This window comes from Trachypithecus francoisi, unplaced genomic scaffold (genome assembly GCF_009764315.1).
Source record: "Trachypithecus francoisi isolate TF-2019V2 unplaced genomic scaffold, Tfra_2.0 Lachesis_group13, whole genome shotgun sequence".
Taxonomy (NCBI): Eukaryota; Metazoa; Chordata; class Mammalia; order Primates; family Cercopithecidae; genus Trachypithecus; species Trachypithecus francoisi.
The window spans coordinates 72,515,498-72,533,419 of NW_022681458.1; the positions used below are offsets into that span (position 1 = coordinate 72,515,498).

The following is a 17,922-nucleotide window of genomic DNA, read 5'->3' on the forward strand; positions in this document are numbered from 1 at the left end:
CCAGTAATGATCATTTCTATTGGTCACAACTTTGGTTTAAATTTTCTAGTAATTTTTTTATAATCACAAAAAAAGAAAAATGTATTATAACAAAAAACTTGGAACTCATAAAAGTATTCGTTAATCGAACTACAAAAGTAAGCCATGGCAATAAGCAAAATGGGGAGATGCTTGTAACTCTGATCACAAGAAAGGTGGTCATTTTTTAAAAATATAAAGGTTCCTATAAAACAAGAAGAAAATCTCAGCAATCCATAGGGAAAACTTCTGAATGGAATAGGCACACACAAGATATGAAAGTTCACTCAGGCCGGGCGCGGTGGCTCAACCCTGTAATCCCAGCACTTTGGGAGGCCGAGACGGGTGGATCACGAGGTCAGGAGATCGAGACCATCCTGGCTAACACGGTGAAACCCCGTCTCTACTAAAAAATACAAAAAAACTAGCCGGGCGAGGTGGCGGGCGCCTGTAGTCCCAGCTACTGGGGAGGCTGAGGCAGGAGAATGGCGTGAACCCGGGAGGCGGAGCTTGCAATGAGCTGAGATCTGGCCACTGCACTCCAGCCTGGGTGACAGAGTGAGACTCTGTCTAAAAAAAAAAAAAAAAAAAAAGAAAGTTCACTCAAAAAGGAATGATAGGCCGAGCACGGTGGCTCACACCTGTAATCCCAGCACTTTGGGAGGCCAAGGTGGGTGGATCACAAGGTCAGGAGATCGAGACCAACCTGGCTAACACGGTGAAACCCTGTCTCTACTGAAAATACAAAAATTAGCCGGGCATGGCAGCAGGCGCCTGTAGTCCCAGCTACTAGGGAGGCTGAGGCAGGAGAATGGTGTGAACCTGGCAGACGGAGCTTGCAGTGAGCCGAGATTGCGCCACTGCACCTCCAGCCTGGGTGACAGAGTGAGACTCCGTCTAAAAAAAAAAAAAAAAAAGGAAAGATAAGGATGCTAAGCAATGCATTCAAAATTAAACCAAAGTAAGATACCAGTGACACAAACCAAACACTTTGCTGACACTGTAGGATAGGCTATGGCAAATTCATATATTGCTTATGAGAGTATTAATTAATACAACTTCTTTGGATTTTAATCTCTCAATAGCTCTAAAAATTTAAAAGAACCTATCCTTTAGCCTAGTGAATCCACTCTGAAAAATTATCTCACAGATATGGCTCCTGTGTATAGGTTAAATAAAAGACATTCATTCACTGAGCACTACTTATAAAAGCAAATGACTAAACAATCTATGAGTCCATCAATAAGATTCTGATGAAATTATGTTTCATCTATACATTGGAAAAGTATAGAGCAGTTAAAAAAGAAGATAAATTTATTTGCACTGACATGTTCAAATCCTCTGCCACTGTAGATGAAAAATATAATCTGCATAACATGAATAGTACAATAATATTTATGAAAAAGGTGTATTTGCTATATCTTTGATATGCATGTCTTGCATAGAAAGGGTTTGTAAGGATGTAGACCCACTTTTTAACATTTCCTTTAAGAGGAATGGGTAAGAGGTTTATATTTTTTTCCCACACTTTTCATTCTATACTTCTTTCACAAGGAGAACGTATGCACATGTTACATTTATGAATAGAGAATAAAAACAATAACTAAGTTAAGGGTATCAGGTTCACAAGTCTTACCTGAAACTGCTACTGGGTGAACCACAAGTAAGGTAATATCTGTCACTCAGGACATGTGGAATATCTATGGCATTTGTGTGTGGGAGAAACCCAAATTCTCCCAATAAATTACAAGTCCCGTAGGATAGGCATGCATCTGATGGCCTTGAAGAAGCATTCCTTGTGTTTGCTGAACCCCTGAGAGTCCAGGCACGCCTCAAACACATTTCAGATTCGTTGGGCATCCGGGCCAGCCACGTGCTCCCAATGCCGCCTCTGTGTCCGGGTGTGCGGCCAGAGCTCAGACTCCCTAGAATGTCTCCAGGAAACCGTCGGGTGGGGCGGAGATCTGCTCCCCGCAGCGGCCTTTTCACCTGCTGTCCCGCCTGTGCTTCCTGGAAATGAGTTTCTGTTCCTCTAAGGTCGTGGGGCAGGCGGACCCGAGCCTGGGGCAAAGCGGGAGCTGGAGTAGGCGCCCAGGAAGAGGGACTGGGCGACTAGCCGGAGTCGGGTCGGGAGTCTGAGCGGAGTCGGTCAGAGTCGGAGGGGAAGCCGGAGCCGGGCCGCGGCAGCGTGGCTCAAAGTCTGGGTCCGGGTCGGTGGAGGTCCCAGTGTAGGACCAGGGACCGAAGCGAGGCCGGGCTGGGAGTCAGGGCAGCCCTCGGAGCGGCGACCGTAGCTGGAGAAGAGGCCGCAGCCACCCGGCGTGGGTTGGAAGGACGCACCCCTGCTGGGGCGAAACCCCGAATCCGTAGCCGTCTGCACGCGACTGCCACGCTGACCGCCTGAAGGGGCCACTGTCCCGCGCCTTCCAGTGGCTGGGGTGGTGGTGGGCACCCCTCATCTTCCTCTGGCGCCCATGATGCTGCCGGCCGCGCTGGGCTGCGGCTCCCTTTACCTGCCTGAGGACGAAGATCTGGAGGAGCCGTGCGTCCCGGGGGGAGCCTGGCCAAGGCTGAGTGGGCTTCATGCAGGGCCATTTCACCACCACCGACTCCTACCGCTTCTCCAGGAGCTCCAAGGTCAATTTCGCCTCCATTTTGGTGGTCTCCCACAGCGACTTATAGCTGGAACCAGACATCTTTGCCGAAGTCGGTAAATTGGGCAGTGTGATGCAGGACCTGCAGGTCCCAAGGGGAGACGAAGCCAGATCCAGTACCAGCAGGTGTCCCTGAGGCACCAGCTGCTCTGTGTGCCCCCCAACCCGCTCCTGCATGCCAGGCAGGTGGACAAAACGCTTGACCTGAGCAGCATCACCTTCCCCATCTACAACCACAGCGAACATCTCGTCTTCCTGACCAGCTTCTTAGGAGGACACATCTTGGGGGACAGCCTGGGAATGGGCCAGTTACTTCTGCGGGTCAAAGCCATGCGGCTGCTGTACTACCTGAAGACCCAGCACCCAGAGGACAACGTGCAGAGCAAGCAGTGGCTCACCCATTTCCTCCACCCATTTAACAATTTAACAGTCTGGCCATGAAGAAAATTGAGGTACCTGGCGGTTCAGGTTTACAAGGAGGCCAAAAGAAGGTGGGAGGGATGAGGAAGACTCGCTCCGAGAACGGTAACAAAAGCACTGCATGACTACTTCAAGGGGTCCTTGCCTCAAAGCCGGGTTTGCTTTACTGTATTTGGTACTTAATCCAGCTCTTGCTACTTAACACCGACGGATGCCAGGATAACATTCAAGTCAATAACACAAATCCTGTGTCCACCAGATGGGGCTGTTCAGTACAGACACTGATCTTCCTGTTTAATTTTGGGGTTTGGTTTCTTAGAGTGCTTTGAAATTCCACTTTTAGTTGAAGTCTTCACTGGTTTTGGGGAGCCCCCAAAACTTGCTTGGAGCTCGCTGAGTATTTTTTTTTTTTTTTTGGCAGGTGGTCCACTTTACATTTTTTCCAGACAACTGGAATTTGAGGCAACATCTATGACAGTGATCCCTTTGTTTCACCCGGCATACATTCTTTTTTTTTTTTTTTTTTTTTGAGACAGAGTCTCGCTCTGTCGCCCAGGCTGGAGTGCAGTGGCCGGATCTCAGCTCACTGCAAGCTCCGCCTCCTGGGTTTACGCCATTCTCCTGCCTCAGCCTCCCGAGTAGGTGGGACTACAGGCGCCCGCCACCTCGCCCGGCTAGTTTTTTGTATTTTTTTAGTAGAGACGGGGTTTCACCAGGTTAGCCAGGATGGTCTCGATCTCCTGACCTTGTGATCCGCCTGTCTCGGCCTCCCAAAGTGCTGGGATTACAGGCTTGAGCCACCGCGCCCGGCCCACCTGGCATACATTCTAATCATACTGCTTGCAGTCACATCATGCTATTGTTGCTGCAAGTTCCAGGTCAAAAGTATCATCTGTGGACCTCAAGAGCAGGGGAACTTGCCCACCCTACTCTCACGAAGATGAGGATCTTCAGGGTGGTCAGCATGTCCTCGTCCATCCTGACCCTGCTCCACTCTGAGCCCAGCTGGCCCCCCTGGAGTACACTTCCAAACCCTTCGGCAGCTCTAATAATTTCATAAACCAGTGGTATGCTCTCATTTTAGTGAGGCTGAGTAAATATTTGGATTCATGGGGCTTCTTAACTGTGTGTCATTCCTGCCCCAAACTTTCTTAGAGAAGTTTCTTCTTGGTCAAGAAGACAAAGCTTATGGGCTCCATTACCTTGTCTTCCTAACTTCTTTTAAAAGCAGATATAAAAGGGAATAGACATGTTTTTAAACCAGTAACTTTGTGTTAAAAATACTGGAAAATACTTTTCTATTTTGTGTGTGTGTTGATTGGACCTCCTAACATGTAGGACAAGCAGAAATGTTACATGGAAGAGTCTTTCTAAAAGCTGAACCTCTGAGAATAAATGCCTTATACTAGGAATTGGGGAAAAGAAAAGCAGAAGAAGTTCTAACAAAGACCTTGTTTCAAAGACCTTCAGAAATTATGAAGGACACCTCTCTGAAAAGTACTCCAGTATGATGTTCCTTGAAATGGATGTGACTGTCAGGATGTCACTTCAGTGTGTGAAGTCAAATGCATGCTAATCTTCCAGTTTTGTTTTGTTTGACACAGGGTTGCTGTCACCCGGGCTGGAGTGCAGTGGCACAATCTCAGCTCACTACAATCTCTGTCTCCAAGGCTTAAGCGATCCTCCCACCTCAGCTTCCCAAGTAGCTTGAACTACAGGTGTGCACCACCATACCTGGCTAATTTTTGTATTTTTAATAGAGATGAGGTTTTGCCATATTGGCCAGGCTGGTCAAATTTCTGAGCTCAAGTGACCCACCCACCTTGGCATCCCAAAGTGCTGGGATTACAGGCATGTGCCACCATGCCCTTCCAACCTTACAATTTTTAAAAAAGAGACAAAAGGTGGTTGAATTTTCTGGAGTTAATAAGAAAAAACCATTAATCAATCAATCTAATCATGTTTTCTGAAAATATAACCAGCCATTGGCTATTTAGAACTCGTAATTTTTTTTATTTACAAGAAGTATGGAGACTATACTGCCATCCGATTATAAATGACAATAAAATATTAATTCAACCCTTTAAAAAATTTTATGAAGAACAAAATGCTCTAAACTTGCCTACTTTTAATGTATGTTTAGTACTTCTGGCTGGAATTCCATACCATTCTTTTCTTCTTACTAAAATATCAAGTCTCAGGTGGCAGCTTGCCAGTTTCAACCTTACCTTCTCATCTGCTTTCTGATTGAAATGTTTAAAAAATCCGGCCAGGCATGGTGGCTCACGCCTGTAATCCCAGCACTTTGGGAGGCTGAGGCAGGCGGATCACGAGGTCAGGAGATTGAGACCATCCAGGATTGAGACCATCCTGGTCAACATGGTGAAACCCCATCTGTACTAAAAAAATACAAAAATTACCTGGGTGTGATGGCACATGCCTGTAATCCCAGCTACTCTAGAGGCTGAGGCACAAGAATCACTTGAACCCAGGAGGTGAAGTTGCAGTGATCTTGCCACTGCACTCCAGCCTGGCAACAGAGCGAGACTCCGCCTCAAAAAAAAAAAAAAAAGAAAAGAAAATCATCCTAGATTATCCTGGTGGCCCTAAATCCAACGACAAGTGTCCTTATAAGAGTTAGGCAGAGGGAGATTTGACACAGATGGAAGAGGAGGAGACAATGTGACCAGGGAGCAGAGACTGGAGTGATGTGGCCACAAGTCAAGGAATGCCAGCAGGCACAGGATGCTGGGAAAGAATGGATTCTTCCCTAGGTCTCCCAGGGGTGCAGCCCTGCTGGCACCTTGATTTCAGACCTCTGGGCTCCAGAACTTTGAGAGAACACATTTCTGTTGCCATCTAGTTTAATTTTTGACAGCAGCCACAGGATGTTCATAATACAGGTGGATAATATCCAAGAGAAAGAAACTAATCCCCATAGTGAAGACAGAGGTTATCAATAAGGGTTTGGGAGGTACACGTGGAGGGTGTCTGGGATAGTTGGCAGGTATTCTCTCCTGACATGGATGCCAGTTGGAAGGTAGTTGCCCTTCAATAACTCCTTAAGCTGTATGTTTGTCTCATGTGGATTTCTGTATTCGTATCATATTTAACAGTAAAGTTTTCAAAAAATCATACAACTAGTAAAGCTCTTATCTCAAATGTCTGCCCGTGCACAAGGAGGGCCTGTATTCTCTAGACAGGGAAGAAGGTATGACTCATTTCCTTGATGGTCAAGGTGTGAGGAGGGAAAAGCTATAAAGGGTTAGAGGAGGGCTGCGGAAACACACCTTCGGGAAACCATAAGTACCACTTTCATGTATTTATCTGTCCAGGAAAGACTAGAAACAGAGTTTGTCTGTGAACTTTCAAATGAAAGATGTATTTCACAAGTCTCTCCTGAAAGTGTTCAGATTATACATGCCCAGCCTGACTTTTAAATGCCAGTGAACAAAGGTTGGGGGGTGGTCAGTGTCACTGACCTTTCTCCACAACCTCACCAGCATCTGTTATTTTTTCATTTTTAGTAATAGCTATTCTAACTGGTGTGAGATGGTATCTCATTGTGGTTTTGATTTGCATTTCTCTAATGATCAGTGATACTGACCTTTTTCTCATATGTTTTTTGGCCACATGTATGTCTTCTTTTGTAAAAGGACTGGTGTATCTTGGCCGGGCACTGTGGCTCACACCTGTATTTGCAGCACTTTGGGAGGCCAAGGCGGGGGGGATCACCTGAGGTCAGGAGTTCGAGACCAGCCTGACCAACATGGAGAAACCCCATCTCTACTAAAAATACAAAATTAGCTGGGCGTGGTGGCGCACGCCTGTAGTCCCAGCTACGTGGGAGGCTGAGGCAGGAGAATCGCTTGAACCCAGGAGGCAGAGGTGGCGGTGAGCCGAGATGGCGCCACTGCACTCCAGTCTGACAACAAGAGCGAAACTCCATCTCAAAAAAATAAAAATAAAAAAAAAATAAGAAAAAGGACTAGTATATAATGTTAGGTGATGCTTTATTACCGTCAATAAAAATGAAAATTCCTCTCATTTAATTTCTCGACAATAGAATTAATTTCATATTGAGTCTTTCAAATGTGAAGCATTGGTAAGTTGTGTCCTTTACTACTGTGATAGTTAATTAAGCCCTTTTTTTTTTTGAGAGAGAGAGGGTCTCACTCTGTCACCCAGGCTGGAGTGTGGTGGCATGATCATAGCTCACTGCAGCCCCAAACTCCTGGGCTCAAATGATCCTCCCACCTCAACCTCTCGAGTAGCTAGGACTACAGGCATGTGCCACCACACCCAGGTAATTTTTTGTATTTCTTTGTAGAGACAGAGTTGCACAGGCTGGTCTTAAATTCCTGGCCTCAAGTAATCCTCAAGCCTAGGCCTCCCAAAGTGCTGGGATTATAGGTGTGACCACCACACCTGGCCTAATGAAGTTTTAGTATCAGTATTGATATTTTATAACTTTATAAATATTATTTTCTTACACCGCTCTATTTCTTAGCTGTTAAACAATAATTGCTATAGCTAAAACACCTATTAAATACTTGATATTATGAAATACTCTGGTTGTCTTATATAGATTGACATTTAATAATAATTGGGCCAGTCACAGTGGCTCATGCCTATAATTCCAGCACTTTGGGAGGCCAAGGCGGGCAGATCACTTGAGGTCAGGAGTTTGAGACCAGCCTGGCCAACATGGTGAAATCCCATCTCTACTAAAAATACAAAAATTAGCTGGGGATGGTGGGGTGCCTGTAATCCCAGTTACTTGGGAGGCTGAGGCACAAGAATCGCTTGAACCCAGGAGGCGGAGGTTGCAGTGAGCTGAGATTGCGCCACTGCATTCCAGACTGGGCAACACAGTAAGACTTCGTCTCAAAATAATAATAATTGGCAAAGAAATTATATGAAAACAACTTTTTATATTAGCCTCAAGAAAGATGAACTCTTTATCACCTTGAGTCTTTTTCTCTCTCTCCTAGAAGCAAAAACCTCTTTTTTTTTTTTTTTTGGCTAGAAGACAACCCGTCTTCTAATATCTTAGAGGTTAGAACTGCTTCACATACATTCCTCCACCAAACACTGGCAAGGAGGATGGAATGTCCATGACTGGCTTAGAGTAATTAAGATTCAAGTTACATGGCCTCCCAATATGCAAAAAGACCTGGGGCTTTATTAATCTACATATTTGACACAATTAGTCACTTGTCTTGCATTATATTTTGCTTCCAGCCCTTGGCAGAATGGTCTAATAGTCAATGACCCTGTCATGAACTTCCTTTTTTTCTTTTTTTTTTTTTTTTTTTTTTTTTGAGACGGAGTCTCGCTCTGTCGCCCAGGCTGGAGTGCTGTGGCCGGATCTCGGCTCACTGCAAGCTCCGCCTCCCGGGTTCACGCCATTCTCCTGCCTCAGCCTCCCGAGCAGCTGGGACTACAGGCGCCCACCACCTCGCCCGGCTAGTTTTTTGTATTTTTTAGTAGAGACGGGGTTTCACCGTGTTAGCCAGGATGGTCTCGATCTCCTGACCTCGTGATCCACCCGACTCGGCCTCCCAAAGTGCTGGGATTACAGGCTTGAGCCACCGCGCCCGGCCTTTTTTCTTTTTTTTTTTTGAGACGGAGTCTCGCTCTGTCGCCCAGGCTGGAGTGCAGTGGCACGATCTCGGCTCACTGCAAGCTCCACCTCCCGGGTTTACGCCATTCTCCTGCCTCAGCCTCCTGAGTAACTGGGACTACAGGCGCTCGCCACCTCGCCCGGCTAGTTTTTTTGTATTTTTTTAGTAGAGACGGGGTTTCACCGTGGTAGCCAGGATGGTCTCGATCTCCTGACCTCGTGATCCGCCCGTCTCAGCCTCCCAAAGTGCTGGGATTACAGGCTTGAGCCACCGCGCCCAGCCAACTTCCTTTTTTTCTAAACCTACTTTCTATCTTCTACTCCTCAGGAGTTCCTGACACCCATCATTTTTTTTTTTTTTCTTTTTCTTTCTGTCAGAATCTCCCCTCAAATCAAATGGAATTATGAAAGTCAGGATAAGACAATATATTACTATATGTGGTATGCAGAATAATAGCCCCCTAAAGATGTCTACATCTTGATCTTTGGAATCTATGTATCAGGTTACGTGGAAAGGAGAATTAAGGCTCACAACACTGATACGGTGAAACCTGTACCACACTTCTATCCTGCAGAATTATAAAATAAATTTGTATTACTTTAAGCTACTAAGTTTGTGGTAATTTCTTACAGAAGTGTTAGAAAACACAATACACTTTCCAAAAAAATGTACATTTTAACAACAGACAAAGCCCTTCCTTGACTTAGCACATTTTTGGTTGCAAGAGATAGAAACTTGATTCAAAACAAAATGAATCTATTGGGTTACATCACCAAATTGTGGAAGACAGGAATGGAACTGTGTCAGGAAGGCCTAGAACCAAGATGTTAACATCATCCCCCATCCCCAGTCACCGAGCATCTGTATCTGTTCTCTTCATTCACACCACCTTAGTCCCAATAGCAGGGAACTTGGCCAACCACAGCTCTGGATCTGCCCCCATGACTCAAACACCTCCCATTAGGCCCCACCTCCAATCCGGGGGATCAAATTTCAACATGAAGTTTGGAGGGGAAGAATTTCCAAACCATAGCATTCCACCCCTGGCCCCCAACACTGATGTCCTTCTCACATGTAAAGTACAATCATCCATCTCAATAGTACCAAATGTCTTAAGTTGTTCCAGCACCAACTCAAAAGTCCAAAGTCTAAAATCTCATCTGAGATTCAAGACAAGTTCCTTTCAGCTATCAGCACGTAAAATAAAAAACAAGTTATTTAATTCCAAGATACAATGATTATACAGGCATTCCCATATCAGACATTCCCATGCCAAATGGGAGTAATCAGTGAAAAAGAAAGGGGTACTAGGTCCCATGCATGTCCAAACCCCAGCAGGGCAGGCACTACATCTTAAAGCTCCAAAATAATCTCCTATGATTCCATGTCATGCAACCTGGGCACACTGGTGGGTCCTGAGGCCTCAAGCAGACCCTTCCCTGTGGCTATTCTGGGTGCAGCCCATGTGGCTGCTCTCATAAGGTGGAGTCAAATGCCAGAGGATTTCCAGGCTGAAGGTACACACTGCTGGTGGCTCTATCATTCTAAGGGCTGGAGGGCAGTGCCCCTCCTGCAAGTCCACTAGGCATTACTCTAGCAGAGGCTGGCTATGAGGGGTCTGACTCTGCAGCAGGCTCTTGCTTGGGCACCCAGGCTTTTCAATAAACTCTCTGAAATCTAGGTGGAAGCCACATCTCTGCAGCTTTTGCATTCTGTGGGCCTGCAGAATTAATACCACGTGGACATCACCAAGGCTTCCACCTTGTGCCCTCTAGAGCAGCAGCACCAATCTTTTTTTTTTTTTTTTTTTTTTTTTGAGACGGAGTCTTGCTCTGTCGCCGGGGCTGGAGTGCAGTGGCCGGATCTCAGCTCACTGCAAGCTCCGCCTCCCGGGTTCACGCCATTCTCCTGACTCAGCCTCCCGCGTAGCTGGGACTACAGACGCCCGCCACCTCGCCCGGCTAGTTTTTTGTATTTTTTTTTTAGTAGAGACGGGGTTTCACAGTGTTCGCCAGGATGGTCTCGATCTCCTGACCTCGTGATCCGCCCGTCTCGGCCTCCCAAAGTGCTGGGATTACAGGCTTGAGCCACCACGCCCGGCCAGCACCAATCTTATCTGCGGCTCCTGGGGTCATTTGAGCCACAGCTGGTACAGCCTGGGAACAGCATCCTGAGGCAGTGAAGAGCAGTGTGCCCTGGTCCTGTCCCTCAAAACCAATCTGTCCTCCTAATACCCCTAGGCCTGTGATGGGAGGGGTGGCTGCCCAGCAGAAATTTCGATATGTGAAATGCCTTTGTGGCCTTTGCCCCATTGTCTTGACTATTAATACCTAGATCCCTTTTTGTCACCCTAAACTCTTTAGCAACCTGTGGCTCCAGCTTGACCATATTCTTGGATTCCTCTTCTGAAAATGCTCTTTCCTTCTCTATTACATGACCAGGCTGAGAATTTTCCAATATTTTACACTCGCTTTTAATTATAAATTCTGCCTTTAAGTCATGCCTTTGCTGCTGCAATTCAACATATGCTGTTAAAAGTAATCATGTAACAAACCTGCACGTTATGCACATGTACCCTAGAACTTAAAGTATAATAAAAAATATATAAAAATAAATAAATAAATAAAAGTAATCATGACACTTCTCGATTGCTTTGCTGCTTAGAAATTTCTTCTGTCAATTATGCTAGGTCATTACTCTTATGTTTGGTCTTCCACAAAGCCCTAGGGCATGGACACAACGCAGCCAAGTCCTTTGCTGTGCTGTAACACGGGTGATCTCTGCTTCAGTTCCCAGTAAGTTCCTCATTTCCACCTGAGACCTTGTCAACATGGCCTTTACTGTCTATATTTCTTTTTTAGTTTTCTAAAATTTTTTAGAAGTCCCCATTTGACATACTGTCTACACTTCTATCAGCATTTTGGTTATAACCAATTAATCAATCTGTAAGAAGTTCCAACCTCTGAGAATTTCCAATCTCTAAATTCCTCATCTTTTTGTCTTCTTGTAACCAGGTGCCTTGGTGTCAAAAATCACCCACTTTCTTTTTCTTCCTTCCTTCTCTAGACACTCCCTTTCAGCAATGCCTGCTTATCTAATTAGGCTCTTGCTTGAGGAATCCCAGAGGCTAACCTTGAAACAAATCAAGGACAGAGCCCTCATTAAGGAATTCTCCCACTTGGAGAGAGGAACCAACAATTAGTCCACCACCATCAGGCCGAAGTCAAGATTTTGCCAAGCAGACCTCTGGCCAGGCATTACCCAAGATAACCACTGGAACAAGACACACAGACCTTGCACCCTGCACCTCCACATGTCTCCAAGCTTCCCTTTAAAACCCTATGGTAAATTTTAAAACGTAAGATGGTACTTTGCAGCACTATCCACAATAGCAAAGACATGGAATGAACCTAAATGCCCATCAATGATAGACTGGATAAAGAAAATGTGGTACCTATACGCCCTGCAATACTATGCAGCCATAAAAAATGAGATCATGTGCTTTGCAGGGACATAGATGAACCTGGAAGCCACTATCCTCAGCAAACTAATGCAGGAACAAAAAAAAAAGCAAACACCACATGTTCTCAATTGTAAGTGGGAGCTGAATGATAAGAACACATGGACACATGGTGGGGGACAACACACTAGGGCCTGTGGGGATGAGGGTTGGGGGGAGGGAGACCATCAGGAAGAACAGCTAATGGGCACTGGGCTTAATACCTAGGTGATGGAATGATCTGTGCAGCAAACTACCATGGCACACGTAGGGAGTACCTATGTAACGAATCCACACACCCTGCACATGCACCCGGGAACTTAAAATATTGAAGTTGAAGAAATAAAGATGGCACTTTCGAATGCTAGTTCACTATGTTCTTTTTTTTTTTTTTTTTTTGAGACGGAGTCTCGCTCTGTCGCCCAGGCTGGAGTGCAGTGGCCGGATCTCAGCTCACTGCAAGCTCCGCCTCCCGGGTTCATGCCATTCTCCTGCCTCAGCCTCCCGAGTAGCTGGGACTACAGGCGCCCGCCACCTTGCCCGGCTAGTTTTCTTTTTTTTGTATTTTTTAGTAGAGACGGGGTTTCACCGTGTTAGCCCGGATGGTCTCGATCTCCTGACCTCGTGATCCACCCGTCTCGGCCTCCCAAAGTGCTGGGATTACAGGCTTGAGCCACCGCACCCGGCTTCACTATGTTCTTAAGTGTGCTGGCTCTCCAATTAAACCTGCTTTTCCTCCCACCAATCCTAGACTCTAATGTCTGGTGTTTGAGCGGTAACAGCTGAACCTAAATCTGGTTACATTCTGAGCCCTCCAAACTCTTCCAACCTCAGTCCATTACCCAGTTCCAAAGCTGCTTCCACATGTTTAGGTATTGTTAAAGCAATACTCCACTCCTCAGTATCAATTTTCTGTCTTATTCCATTTTGCATTGTTATAAAAGAACACCAGAGATCGGTAATTTATTAAGAAAAAAAGGCTTATTTAGGACGGGTGCAGTGGTTCATGCCAGCACGTTGGGAGGCTGAAGCTGGTGGATCATGAGGTCAAGAGATCGAGACGAACCTGGCCAACATGGTGAAACCCCATTTCTACTAAAAATACAAAAATTAGCTGGGTGTGGTGGTGCACACCTGTAGTCCCAGGTACTCCGGAGGCTGAGGCAGAAGAATCGCTTGAATCAGGGAGGTGGAGGTTGCAGTGAGCCGAGATTGCACCATTGCACTCCAGCCTGGTGACAGAGTGAGACTCCGTCTCAAAAAAAAAAAAAGAAACAGAAAAAAAGGTTTATATAGCTCATGATGCTGATGGCTGCAAAGTCCAAGATTGGGCATCTGCATTTGATGAGGGCCTCACACCTGCTTCCACTCACAGTGGAAAGCAAAGGGGAGCTTGTGTGTGCAGAGATCACATGGCAAGAAAAGGAAGAGAATGGAAGGGAGGTGCCAGGCTCTTTTTAACAACCAGCTCTCATTAGAACAGAGAACTCACACAAGGGAAGGGGTTAATCTATCCATGAAGGATCTGCCCCCATGACCCAATCACCTCTCATTAGGTCTCACCTCCAACACTGGGGAGCAAATTTCAGCATGAGACTTGGAGAGGTCAAACATCCAAACCATAGCATAGTCCAAGTGTTAAGTGTCCCATCGAAAACGAGGGCATCAGCACAGTCACAGCCTTTGGAAGAACTGCTCTAAGGCAGACAGAAGCCCCAAGCTGTGTCTACTGTGACCTAAGAAATGGAAGCCATGTTTATAGTTTCAGACATTTTCAGACTAATAAAACAAGTGTTTTTTGTTGCTTTGCATATGTGAAGGGAGGGAGGATGGAGGGCTGACTGTTTACTACTGGCTAATCCGGCACCTAAACTGATCATATAAACGGCAATCTCCTCTGCAGTCTGTATTAGTCAGCTTGGGCTACCATAATGGGTGGTAAACAAGCAATTTTTTTTTTTCTCACAGTTCTGGAGGCTGGAAGTTTGAGATCAGGGTGCCAATGTGGTTGGGTTCTGCGGAGGGCTTGCTTCTGGTTTTTAGACAGCAAGGTGTCTTTTCTTATAATGACACTTATCCTGTTAAATCAGGGCCCCTTCCTCAATACCTCATTTAACCTTAATTACTTCCATAAAGGCTGTATCTCCAAATATAATTATATTGAGGGTTAGGGCTTATAGATATTTATTTATATAAATGTGAAAACATAGGGCAATGTGCCTCTGAGCAAGTACCCTAGATGCTAATCCTCTTTCAGTTTCAGCTGAAACACTGAAAATAAAACCTATGAGAAATAACAGCTTCTAAAATTTGGATAAACTCATCTTAATCCATGCTTAAAATAATCTCCATGATTTTCACTATTTTGTAAAATAATGTTTGACCTCCCAAAGCAATGGCTTGCATTCCATTTTAGTGAAAGACAAAAATACATAACATATATATGTATGTGTGCATATATATACACACACACACATATATAATACATTTTTTTTGTAGAGACAAGGTCTCACTCTATTGCTCAAGATGGAGTACAGTGCGATCATGGCTCACTGTAACCTGAAACTCCTGAGCTCGAGGGATCCTCCCCACTCAGCCTCCTAAGTAGCTGGAACTACAGACATGCACCATGCTGGGCTAATTTTTTAATTTTTTGTAGAGATAGGGTCTCCCTATGTTTCCCAGACTGGTGTCGAACTCCTGGCCTCAAGCAATTCTCCCACTCTGGCCTCCCAAAGTACTGGGATTACAGGCTAGGATTACTAAAGTGTTTGGCCTTAGTAAAATATTTTTCATCATACTGCAGTGACCTCAATTTTGAAAACATTGACAGAAAGTTGTACACTTTTTTTTTTTTTTTTTTTGAGACAGAGTCTCGCTCTATCGCCCAGGCTGGAGTACAGTGGCCGCATCTCAGCTCACTGCAAGCTCTGCCTCCCGGGTTTACGCCATTCTCCTGCCTCAGCCTCCCGAGTAGCTGGGACTACAGGCGCCGCCACCACGCCCGGCTAGTTTTTTGTATTTTTTAGTAGAAACGGGGTTTCATGGTGTTAGCCAGGATGGTCTCGATCTCCTGACCTCGTGATCCACCCGTCTCGGCCTCCCAAAGTGCTGGGATTACAGGCTTGAGCCACCGCGCCCGGCCTAGTTGTACACTTTTTTAATTCTTTCTGCTGTGCACAAATTCATAGCAAAAATGTTTTGTTTTGTTTTTTAACAGAAAACAGGAGCCTTTGACACAAAGTACAGCATTTTAAAAATTCAAAAAAAGGCCAGGTGCAGTGGCTCATGCCTGTAATCCTAGCACTTTGGGACGCCAAGATGGGTGGATCACCTGAGGTCAAGAGTTCAAGACCCACCTCACCAACATGGTGAAACCCTGTCTCTACTGAAAAAAAAAAAAATCAAAAATCAAAAAACAAACAGAAAATAGGAGCTGAAAATTAAATACCTCAGATCACAAACTATTTGCAAGATCCTTCAAGTACCACCAGCATGCTTTTCTGTAAAAATAATCCATACCATCATCCTTGTATGCTGGACATACATATGAAATACTAGATCTCGAGAAGGCCAAGAATAAGATGCGGTCCATAATCTCTAACTTAGCCAAGAGATGCACAATCCACATATAAATGACCAATTCTTAAATGTGACAATGGGAGTCTTACTGTGGCTGAAACAGGAAAGACTTTCCAGAGAAGGCCGGACTTGATTCAGGAGTTGATAGGACCTAGATAAAGTGGCAAAGGAGGGGAAGGTGACTGCAATTTTTCTCATCTATGCCATAAAGTGGATCTCTAAAGCACTACTGGGCAGCATAATAGTTCTAGCATTAATTGCTAAATGTTCTTCAGAGCAATAAAACAGTCTACAATTCAATTACAGATTTTACTAGTCTAATTCACTTGTTTTCATTAATTCAGACTATCCTTCAACCCAATCAGCCCAAATTCAAGAAGTCTTACTATGTACAGTGATTTATTTTTATTGAAAATACAAAGTAATATTAAAGAAAAGATTTAAATAAAGTCCATATCCGGCTACACTAACACAATCAATTTGTTTTGCATATTACCTTCCACATGCATAAAGATTTTACAAAGTCACAATCATAGTATGCATCCTATTTTGTACTGTGCTCATTTTACTTACCATATCAAACATGTCCACGTTTCTACAGTCTTCCACATAATTATCTGAATGGCAGGATAATACTTCACTATTTTTATTATCGCACTTTCTTCTGTGACATGGAGATTTTTTTCCCCAATTTTTGTTATTATAAAGAATGCAGACATAAACATCTTCATGCATTTATCTTTTTTCTGAATTACTTTTAAGGTTAAAAGTACAGAAGTAGAATTTATGAGGCAAAGGATATGGCCATTTTTACAGCCTCTGCTATATAGTACCATACATATTGTGTTTCCAAAGGCTTGTGTCTATTTAAAATGCCATCTGAAATAAATGCATTAAATTTTCCTTCTAAATTTTTTTTTTAAAAATCAGAAGTGCTAGGTAGTTTTAAACTTCAGTAAAGTTAAAAATAATCATTGTCTCTTTTTAAAAAATGAAGAGTGTGGGCCGGGCGCGGTGGCTCAAGCCTGTAATCCCAGCACTTTGGGAGGCTGAGACGGGCGGATCACGAGGTCAGGAGATCGAGACCATCCTGGCTAACACGGTGAAACCCCGTCTCTACTAAAAAAAATACAAAAAACTAGCCGGGCGAGGTGGCGGGCGCCTGTAGTCCCAGCTACTCGGGAGGCTGAGGCAGGAGAACAGCGTAAACCCGGGAGGCGGAGCTTGCAGTGAGCTGAGATCTGGCCACTGCACTCCAGTCCGGGCGACAGAGTGAGACTCCGCCTCAAAAAAAAAAAAAAAAAAAAATGAAGAGTGTGGAATAGATGGTCTCACAGATAACTAATGGTTTAAAAGAGTTAAGCAACACACACATCCCAACTATTCCGGTTATGGCACACATGGAAAGCAATGCTGTAGGCACACTGAGGAAAATGGACAAAGGTGGTTCTGGCCCAGAGGCTCGAGTCACTCAGGCCACCTCTGGATGTAGTAAGGGGTGAGGGGATCCGTATCTAGGCATATCTGTGATTTGCAGTGCCAGTGTGCATGGTTCAGGAAACTCTAATCAAGGAGAGGTTAAATGACTTAAGTCACAAAATCTAGTTAGTGGCAGCATTGGGAAATAAATGCAAATATCTTCTTGTCAATGTATTTTCTACTAATCACAACTGCTCTACATGCTTTCTGGCTCTAAAATTCAATCATATATGCAGACATGTATCTACATTTAAGAATAAAGAGGATTTCCTAACATGCTTGAACTAAAGACACCTAAACTAGCAATTTACATCAAAGCTGAAAATTAAAAACAGTCCTTAGCATAAACAAATATTTGACTATCTTCTCATCGATTTTTCAGACTTGCCATTCTTTTAAATTTAGTTTGTAAACTCTTTGAACAGTAACAATCTTTTGCACAGTATTTTGTATATCTCTGGTAGTCAGTAAATAGAGAATAATAACAATAAATTATCTACACTATAAAGGAAAAAACTAGACAAAGTAAATCCACATTCTAAATAATTCTGAAGGTGAAAAAAGTATTGACTTTGTAGAGGTAGAAAAGATTCCCTCTTTAAATTTCAAATTCCTGCTAGCTAAATGGAATTTTTTTTTTTTG

At 44.4% G+C, this 17,922-nt stretch overlaps 1 pseudogene; it reads left to right on the forward strand.

Annotated features, from left to right (window-relative positions):
• Window positions 1-1,900: 1,900 nt before the first annotated feature.
• On the forward strand, window positions 1,901-3,217 carry LOC117094204 (annotated as a pseudogene).
• The last annotated feature ends 14,705 nt before the right edge of the window (window positions 3,218-17,922 follow it).